The sequence below is a fragment of the Neovison vison genome, chromosome 6 (assembly GCF_020171115.1).
Source record: "Neovison vison isolate M4711 chromosome 6, ASM_NN_V1, whole genome shotgun sequence".
NCBI classification, from domain to species: Eukaryota; Metazoa; Chordata; class Mammalia; order Carnivora; family Mustelidae; genus Neogale; species Neogale vison.
This window is the reverse complement of record NC_058096.1, coordinates 78,916,707-78,927,537: the sequence shown is the minus strand read 5'-3', so window position 1 is coordinate 78,927,537 and position 10,831 is coordinate 78,916,707.

Below are 10,831 nucleotides of genomic sequence, written 5' to 3'. Positions count from 1 at the left end.
TTTGGGGGGTCTTAAAGATGGTATTAAAATTTTGTATTAGTTTCCTTAGGCTGCCACAAGTAAGTACCGTGGATTAGGGGGTTTAAACAAAAGAAATGTATTTTCTCACAGTTCTGGAGGCTGTCAGAAGCTTTGGTTTCTTCTGAGACCTCTCCCTGCGGCATCTAGATAGGTGGTCATCTCTCTGTCTTCACATGCTCTTCTTCTTGTGCATCTCTGTGTTCTAGTTTCCTCTTTTCATAAGGACACCAGTCAAATTATGTTAAGGCCCATCCTAATGACCTCATTTTAACTTAATTACTTTTCTAGAGACTCTATCTCCAAATACAGTCACATTTTGAAGTACTGGGAGTTAGGACTTAAACGTATGAATTTTATGGACTACAGTTCAATTCAGAACAATACCATATCCCTAATCTCTAGCTACTTTTCTGCACAGCTGACACAAATAATGGATACTTAAATATACGAACTCTATCATCATCATAAGTCATAGTCCAGTGAATTAAAATTTTTAGAAAAATACAACTACTACTACTTAAACTCAGGTGGGGAAAGGTTCTTTTTAAATTAAATATAACCAAACACCAAGTCAGAGCTTAAATGTTATGGTGAAAAATAGTATAGATGAATCCTCTATCATTATTTCTTTTTTGTATGTTGACAACATTTTATATTTTAAAAAGAGAGGTCATTTGCAGCTGTCAGTGAGTATATGGCCAAAACCAAACAAATAAACAAACAAAAATTATGAAGTTAAATTACTTTTTCAAGGCTAATTTAAAAAGCAGTGACTTAAAAATTAATAAAACTTGAAAATGCAATACATAAACTTGATGGTACTACAGATACTAATTCAATTTTTAAAATTAGGTTAATTTTATACGTATTTTGGTTTTTTAAAAATTAACATCATTACTTTATAAATCCTAACTCAACTTTTTCTTCTTGCTACTATTGTCTACCAGTTTGCAGGTGGATTGGTCCCTGAATCTTTGTCTATATCAATGCAGATCTGAAAAATAATACAACACGGGTAATTAATAAAATGTTAAGGGTTATATATTTCAGTCCTAGATTTCAACCAGATTTGTTCTCTTAAAAATTAAGGTAATATTTGGGGAAAAATGAATCAAAGTAGGTATTATAAATTTTAGGGTACATCCGGGGTTAAATAAATTTGCTTAGGAGCTATGCTCAAATAAGTTATTAGGTAGGAAATCATTTTAAAACAAAAACAGACTGTTGTACCACCTGCTCTCCTAATATATCTTTTGTTTCATAGCATTAAAGGACAAAGATCATCTGTTATGTGTTTTCTTGCTCTTAGTGATTAATACAAGATATAGATAATAAATCAGATTTCCTAAACCCTTTACCCTCTGTCACTACAAAAATAAAATGTATTGATAAAATTCCACAATTAGTAAAGCACAAATGACTTTGACATGAAGCAAAACTTTAAGAATTTTTGAATGAAAATTTTAAATGCTGTAGGAGTTATTGATGTACGGCTTAATATATTTGCAACTAATAGCCACAGAAATGAATTCTGAAGTGCCAGGCCTGAGTTATTCACCATAAAATGCCTTGTTTAATGTTTCTTTAATGAAATCAAATCGTTAAGATAATGAAAATAAAGAGAAAGGTCAAGTCACTGAGGATAAGCCACTTAACCTTATATCTTATTGCACATAACAGCCCAGAGTAAGAAACCAATCTTCATAAATTGAATTTATTTCATATTCCTAATGCTTATGAATAAATCATCTTCTGTAATTAAATAATGCGTGCTTCTTTTCTGAAACCCCTACTACCAGTTGTTAGGTTTGGTTTGTATATCAAATTGGTTTTTCCCAATTTGACATCTGTCTGCCGGGCACTCCCTACGGAGTCCAAGTGAGGTGCTGTACCCTTCGGCACTCGCTGAATCTGAGTATTTGAGAAACAATAGAAGGAGAAGCTAATAAAGACTCCAGCAGTAAAACAGTTTGAGATAATGCTTTAAATTCCCTAAATTAGCTTGGAATTACATTTCATCTCCCACAAAAGAGAGCAACAGGTCATGTCACTATTACTATTATAATCTCTTCCCACACATTCCATTTTTCCAGAAATCTAACTCAGATGCTGTACTTGTGAGTTCAGGGACACATATCCTCACAAGCATACAATAAAAAGCCCCCATCTCTTTGTCTTTTGCTCCAGATCATTTCTCCTATTTCTGTAATACTATTCTCCCCAAATTCTTAAATTCCAAAATATATTTGAAAGGGAGGAATTCAAAATTAAGAATAGTATTTCTCATTATCTTTAGCAGCATGCTTAAAGCACATCTTAAACATCATCATCCTGAAATTTTGTTGATTTTCGCTTACAGTCCATGCAAATTTGAGGCTTTTCTTTTATTCAAGGTCAGTTCTTTAATCATCTGGCCAAATAGGAATGATTCGAGCCTATTTTTTGGTAATTAAATTAAAAGGAAAGGTAATTTATTTTCACCGTGTAAGACTTATCTCACTTTCCCATTGTTTTCTGCACAATAGGACATTTTGAATGAAAAAGCAACTTTCACTGTGGCCACAGTTCTTTGCCTTTTTTCTGCAGAAACTCTGCAGAGGGATGACCCACAGCTGGACACACTCCCAAGCCCAGTTCCTGGAATGCTCCTAGTAACTCCATTTCTACTTGTTCCTTTCCAGAGAGTCCATCAGAATGCAAGCGAATGCGAATAGGAATGGGGAAACTTGAATATTCCCTGCTTTGTAAGGAAAACAAAGTAACCATTCCTCAAACTTTTATAATGCAGTTACTAGCGGTAAATAATTAATGCAGGATACATTGATGTATTATAACCTTTCAGTGAAGAATCATATTTTGGATTTGGTAAAAGAAGGTTTTCCTGTGAATACTCAATTCCAAACACCAGACCCCACTATCCTGTTAAACACACCTGCATTTCAGACTTGTATTTGAAAGCTCTTAAAAACAATGTTTCCATGCAGAGGAAGAAAATACACTCAGTTGTGCTTCCCAGTATTGGGGATGGCAGTATTCATCTCATTGTCTTGTTTCAGGTTATGACTACCATTTGCAAGAAGATCTTTCAAAATTATCTGACTCTGAGAGCAATTATTTTAAAATCTGATATGCTTGAGTGGATTGAGTTCTTATCAATAATATTTTATAAGCTACTTCCTGTTAGTCTTTTAAACCTAAAGCATAAACTGATGCTATGCGCTAATTAAAATACACACATTACAGTTTGATTCAACAGAAGAATAAATGAAAAGTGTCCTTTAATAAGATTAAGATTCCCAATCACATTTACAAACATCTACCCAAGGCATTTAATAAAAATTTAAAAAAAAAAAAAGGACATTTATCTTTTGACTCTGGCCAAGGAAGCACTTTTGTTAATGATAGTTAGGCACCCAAAATTTCATTTTTAGAAAATGTTTGTGTTGGAAGCATGTACAATTGGACTCTTCTGTTGCACTGAAATAATTGTTGCAAACTGACTGTGACTCCATTGATCATATAGGTCAAAAAGCTCTAAAAACTAAAAAGCTCTGCTAATAAATGCAAAAAAAAAAAAAAAATCTGTAAGCAGTGAGGCAACTTTAAGCAAAGAGCCAGAATTTGGGCACCTTGCCTAAGTGAACATACGGCATGGGGTGCCTGGGAGGCTCAGTCCTTAAGATGTCCTCTTTGGCTCAGCTCAAGTCAGGATCCTGGGGTCCCGGAATCAAGTCCCACATTAGGCTCTCTGCTCAGAGGGAAGCCTGCTTTTCCCGCTCTCTCTGCTGCTCCCCCTGCTTGTGTTCCCTCTCTCACTGTGTCTCTCTCTGTCAAATAAATAAATAAAATCTTAAAAAAAAGGAAAAAAAGAGAAAAGACAAACATTATTTTCCTTCCATGAGGATGGTGACAGCAATTGTCTAACAAGTAATGGGGCAATAAAAAATAAAAGCCTTTCAAGATAATGTGTTTGATAGGGAATAAACAAATGTAATCAGCTTCAACAATGTTTTTTAGATTGCATTCCCCTTTTTCTCCTTCACAGCCACATGAGGATAGGTGGTCATTTTATTTCTGCAAAGCAGACATAACTTCTGGGGAAATATTCTAGCTACACTTTTTGCCACAATTACTTGAATAAGAGTTGTAGGAGTATGTGGAAAAGTTTCCTGGAAAAAAAAATTAGAGAGATGCCTTCCTGGGCAAGTGATTTTTTTTGTTTCAAAATCTATGTTAGAGTAAAAACTAATGTACTTTCAAATTCATTTAAAACTAATTTATTTGTAAATTAATTTATAAGTGAATTAATTGATTCACCATTTTTCAACTATTACCCAAACATGGAGGGAGGGTTTTACAAAAGGCTTTGCCCACTGGGGTATCGCGTGACAAGTTAGATTTTAAATGGAGATGACCAGAATGGAGGAATCAACAGGAAAATATAAGCAGCTTCATCAGATATAATCTGTATCATTTCCCCATGCCACACTGTGTTCACACCTGGCTTTATAAATGTAAAAGACAAAGCACTTATCCTTAGGAAGTATTGATGAGGAAGCTGTAGAAACAATTATGAAAAGGTTAGCTGTAACATAATAGTTTCATTGGAGAAATTAGACTTCAAATGAATCTATTATAAATTAAGGTTGGAATTATTTTTATACTTCACATTCATTACTCTTGTAACAAAAAGCTAGACAATAAAATCATGAAGAAATGTTAGAAACTATACCCAGGGTAGAGGTTCAGTCGGTATTCATGCTCCCTAAAATGAACTACCAACATTGGATTAGAATTGGGGGGGGAGGGGATTAGAATTTTTTTTTTTTTTTTGAGATTGGAATTTTTTTTATTAATTATTTATTTATTTGACAGACAGAGATCACAAGTAGGCAGAGAGGCAAGCAGAGAGAGAGAGAGGAAAGCAGGCTCTCCGCTCAGCAGAGAGCCCGATGCAGGACTCGATCCCAGGACCCTGGGATCATGACCTGAGCCGAAGGCAGCGGCTTAACCCACTGAGCCACCCAGGCACCCCGAGATTAGAATTTTTTAAAAACAATTATAACAATCATGTATTGGAAAAAAAAAAGAAATATCCTTAATTAACAGAATAAAATAATAGAATGGGAAAATGAAAGTACAATAATCACAACATACCAATGATTGGATATTAGAATGGAATCTAACCTCTTTTTTTTTCTGCAATAGTAACGACATGAATCCATTTGTATTCTTTGTAGGTAAATGTTTAAATGGGTTGGACTTTCAGAAACAACAGTATAGGAGGCACATGAGATTAAGAACATTGAAGACAGAACAGATACTTAAAAAACAAAAACAGCTCAGGGTCTTTTTATCCAGACAGCCTCGCAAGTTACTTAACTTCTCTGGGTTTGAAAACGGAGAATGTTATCCACAAGTAGGATTATTCTGAGGCTTAAAGGAGATTATATATGTAAAGTACATGGCATATAGTGGGTGCTAAACAAACCATTGCAGCTGATCATTGCAGTTGATAATAAACATTCTGTAAATCAGCCAGAAATCCAACAGAAGACGACCTAGATGTTAGGAAAGGCAGCAAAAGGGCTGCCCAAAATTTAAATGACATGCAAAGTAACTTTTCATTCAATAAAAAGCAGAGAATTATGTATATTGTAAGGACCTATTTAGCCAGAGCACTTCCATCCGGTTAAACAATCATTTTTTGTTTAAAACTTAAACTGTCCCTGTCCCCCCTTCCCCCAGGGACTTACTTAAAAACAAGTCCCAGGTAATAAAGCCCAAATATAAGGGTGGATCGGGGCAGGTGGGGACATCCAATCAGTGCGGGGGTGGGGGGGGTGGTCAGCGCATACTGTCTCCCTAGTTACCAAGGAGTATGGGCCCCGCCCTCTGGACGCCTTTTGGGAGCCAATTCTGACCAAGGTGATAGGCTAATTCAAATATCTACTAGGGTAAATTGTAATTCAATTGGTCACTTATGTGTGACTGTGCAGCTTTCTCTGTGTGTTACAATTTCATTGGCCACCTATGTGTGGCCAGGCCCAACTGCATGGCCTTTGCCCTTAAAAGCTAGTCTGTGAAGCAGAGAGAGTTCACCATCTCTGTAAGAGGCGTGGCCTGGAATGTTCAGTCTGATTCTTGATGCTTGGCGTGGAATAAAGCTTTGCTTGACCTTTGCTTTATATTGGTCTTGCTCCTTTAATCACGGACTCATTATTGGGGGACCTAACATATATTAGGAGAAATGAACATAGATTTACCTAACTCATTTAAAAATACATATGTACCTATATTAAGAGATTTAATTCAATCATAAACATTCATGGAATTAGACTGTCAATAATCAAAATCTTTTAAAATATATTTTTAAATTGAATGCAAAAATCTGTGTTATACACTAATGAGCTTTTTTTCAATGGTCTACCAAAAAGTAAGCATCTTTCCATGAGAATATAATGAACAGTGTATTACTTATATATTACCATGCAAGATTAAACTGTTACGGGAAACTGTTATTTTTAAATAATAACGTCTTTAATTACAAAGCATTTCAAACTTAGGCTCTAAATTTAAAGTTTATGTAAATAATCAATGAAAACCACCATAACCCTACTGCCTTAAATTGTGTTACATTAGTAATGATCAAAATTCTATCTGCAATTTTAGAAGAACTGTAAAATTTCTGGGGTGCCTAGGTGGCACAGTCAGTTAAGTGTATAACTTTTGATTTCAGTTTGGGTCCTAATCTCAGGATCTTGAGATGGAGACCCACATTGGGCTCAGTGAGGAGTCTGCTTGTCTCTCTCCCTCTGCTTCTCCCTCTGTTTATCCTATCTCTAAAACAAGCAAACAAACAAGCAAATAACAGCTTTAAAAAAATAAAACTGTAAAATTCCATTGATGCTTCTTTTCTTTTTTTTTTTTTTAAAGATTTTATTTTATTTATTTGACACAGAGAGATCACAAGTAGGCAGAGAGGCAGGCAGAGAGAGAGAGAGGGAAGCAGGCTCCTGGCTGAGCAGAGAGCCCGATGTGGGGCTCGATGCTTATTTTCTTAATGTAAATCACCACAGTGTATGAACAGCGTATCAACGGTATAATCTAAATGAATTAATGTCACCTGTGGGGTTTTTGGCCAACAGTTTCATATAAATTGAATGCAGATTATGCCATTCCTTCACTGGTATACCAAATTTCCCGAGCTCCTAATATTTTATCAAATGTATAATTGATTAAGAGAAAAAAAGAATATTGTAACAATTCAACTAGCATTGAATCCTGGCATATTTAGTTGATTTCCAGACACTTAAAACATAACATTCTAAAATTAAATTTAGTCTGAAAATCACTTGCTAATATTCATAAAATGGAAACTGATTTTGAGTGACACTAAATTCCTAAGTACTGACATTCACTTCTAAATAAGAACTGAAGAATTCAGGATAGTCAAAATGAATCATTAGGAATTAGACACATTTTCAAACTTCTTAATTTAAAAGAGATGTTAGGTTTTCAATTTAGTATCTTGTTCCCATTATTGAAAAAAATATATCTCCTTCTAAAGTCCAAATTCTTTACTGTGAAAAACAATTTTCTTTTATACTTTTTTTCATAATCTTTTTTTACTACAATGAAACCCTTGAACTCTAGAGACATTATTTTATCATGAGAAGTTGTCTGTATGTGAATCAAAAAGATGGGAGAGAGAACAAGATTCCTAGCTATAAAACTCACTTGTACATTCCATGGTACACACTCCAGATGCTCAGTGAGGTTCACGGCCAAGAACACAAGCATCATCACAGAACTTTTCAGAATCACAGAATCTCAGACCTGCTTAATAAGAACCTACTTGTTCATAAGATCCGATGGTGGCAAGAGTGATTTATGTGCATATTAAAGTTTAAGCCTCAATGGGAAAACAATTTGATCCACAGATATTAGAAACATCTGACTCTAATTAAATTATAATTAATTAGAATTAAATTAGATAAACTATAAATAAATAATCGAGAAAGATAAATAAGTTAGAATTAAATTAATTCATTATTCTAATGAAATTAAGTTGACTTAGTGATGAAGTTACTCTATATATTTAAATGGTAGGAAATCAGGGCTGAAAGGCACTTTAAAACCGTGATTTCCTCTAAACCTCCACCCTTAGGAGAAATAGGTAGAAGAAAAAAAAAAAAAAAGACTATTTTGGAGACCTGTTAACATCCTTAGTTTAAATTACTTCTCTCTCAAACCTATTGTCGCGTCGCTTTGCTTTGCTTTGCTTTGCTTTGCTTTGCTTTGTTTTATTTTGGAGCCCAAGAAACCGATTTCAGGAAACTGAGTCAATTGCCCTAGAAAACAGCTAGCTTTCTACTGAGTAGGTTTAGAGAAGGCATGAAAACGCTATTTTAAGAAAGAGATCACACAATTATTTGGCTTTATTTCACAGAGGGAGAAACAACTTTGCTATTTCTAACAACACAATATAGGTACACCGAAGAAACTTTTTCCTGTAATTCTAAGAATGCTATATTTAGGGACAAAACAAACCAGTTGTTCTCCTCAGCATGAAAGCAATGTATGGTCATCCAAATTACTCAAGAAGAGTAATACTGAGTTTTTGTCTTCTTTTAAAGAGTGGATGATTACTTGAAGTTCTGATTCTTGAAGAATCAGAAATAGTTCAAACTGAGCTCCACAGGAAGTAGGAAATAAGGCTCATCATGTCCTACCCAAGAGAATCTGAACAGCTGTTCTTTAATTTGGGAGACTGGATGATGACTGTGACAAGTGAAAGTGCCTAAGATTTAACTGCGTTGGAGTCTGAACATTTTTTATACCCTATTTGACAAAATGGGAGAAAGGAGACATTAACTACAGGGAAGAAGAGACATGGAGACAGAGATATTTCCTCTGTCCTTTATGTGGGAACATTGATTCAGTGGTAGGAAATTAGTCTGTGTGCACGTATATGTCTATGTGAAGCAAGTGTCTAAAACGTGCTCTCATCCATTGATAGGCCATTAATCACAATGGGTTTAAGCAAATCATCCCTCTAATACCCACAAAGGATTCATCTATGGAGTCTAAAATGCCATCTGGCTGCATTCCTCTTCCTCATTTCTAGTCCTTCCTCAGTGTTCACCTTCAGGTAATTGAAATAGTTTTCCTACAAGACTTCATTTAAAATGCAGGCAATTATAATAAAATATATATTTAATATATATATGATATATATCTAAAAATAATAAGATTATGCTGAGTGAAATAAGTCAAGCAGAGAGAGTTAATTGCCATATGGTTTCACTTCCTTGTGGAGCATAAGGAATAACACGGAGGACATGGGGAGATGGAGAGAAGTGAGTTGGGGGAAATCGGAGGGGGAGACGAACCATGAGAGACTGTGGACTCTGAGAAACAAACTGAGGGTTTTGGAGGGGAGGATCGTAGGGGGTTGTGTGAGCCTGGTGGTGGGTATTAAGGAGGGCACATATTGCATGGAGCACTGGGTGTTGTGCATAAACAATGAATTTTGGAACATACACACACAAATAAAAAAAAAATAAAATGCATGCAATTAAAAATAGATTTTGAAATTTTTAGAGGAAGTTATGGTACAATTCAAAATATATTATCTTCATCCATGCTCAAGTTTTCCACATTATCACTTAAAATGCAATTACATGATTTGTGCTGAGGGGTCTGAGTTTTTCATGTAATCATTCAAGAATGAAAGTAGATTAATTAAATTTGGGGGAAATCTATCCTTATCACCATTCAAAAGAAGATTAATATATTTTCTCTAATGTACAGAATTAGAGAACGTAATCATGGATTTATGGATAAAGCACCCACACTTCTGAAATAGAAGTGAATTATCAGCAGTCCAAGAACTCACAGCCTGAGATCTCCATTAATTGCCTCCCAGTACATATTTTAGTTCTTTACTCTCAGCCAATGTGGTAAGTTTTGTTAGCGCCACAATTGGACATCTATCAAAGAGGTAGTAACCGAGAAAAGTGCTTTTGTAATGGAAGATCTTTTGCTCTAAGAGCCAACCCATTATCAGGAAGATAATATTAGTAAGTTTTAGAATTGCCTTTTCAAAATGATACTATACTGCTTTTTTATACAGATCAGATCTTTAGACACAAAATAGAACGCTTGGTGGTTCAAAATTAGGCTCTTAAGTGTAAAGAACATGCCTGATTTGGGATAAGAAATTAAAATACAATATAAATAAGAGCTGGATGAAATATCACCAAGTTATCAACTCTTTACTCCTGTCATTTTTCTTAAAATCGCTGCAAGCTCCTGCAGGCATCCTCTTTTCAGGGTGTCCCAGAGGCAGTTTGCAGTGGAGGTTATATTGAATTATTGAGAGCTGGCAACCTGGTTTTATTTCCATCGTAGCCACTAGTTAACTTTGTTGGTCAAATCCTATTTCTGGGCATTAGTATTTCCATTTTTAACTTGAAGTGGTCGATCATATTGGTGATTCTCAAATTGAGAACCTGGACAAACAGCATCAGAATCACCTGGGAATTTGTGAGAAATGCTACTTCCCAGGCCTTCTATCCTGATTACATAGGAAGTCTGAGTGTGGGCTTCAGCAATATGTGTTTTAATAAGGCAGCCAAATGATTCTGATGTATTCAAATTTGGAGACCGTTGGATTATGTGATTTCAAAAGTTGTTTCTAGCTGTGAGATAATTATTGAGTAGAATGAATTTATGAGCTTGAGGCAAAGATTTGAGGAGTTCAGTCAAAGATTTTGTCTTTCTTAGCCCCAGAATCTAGAACACC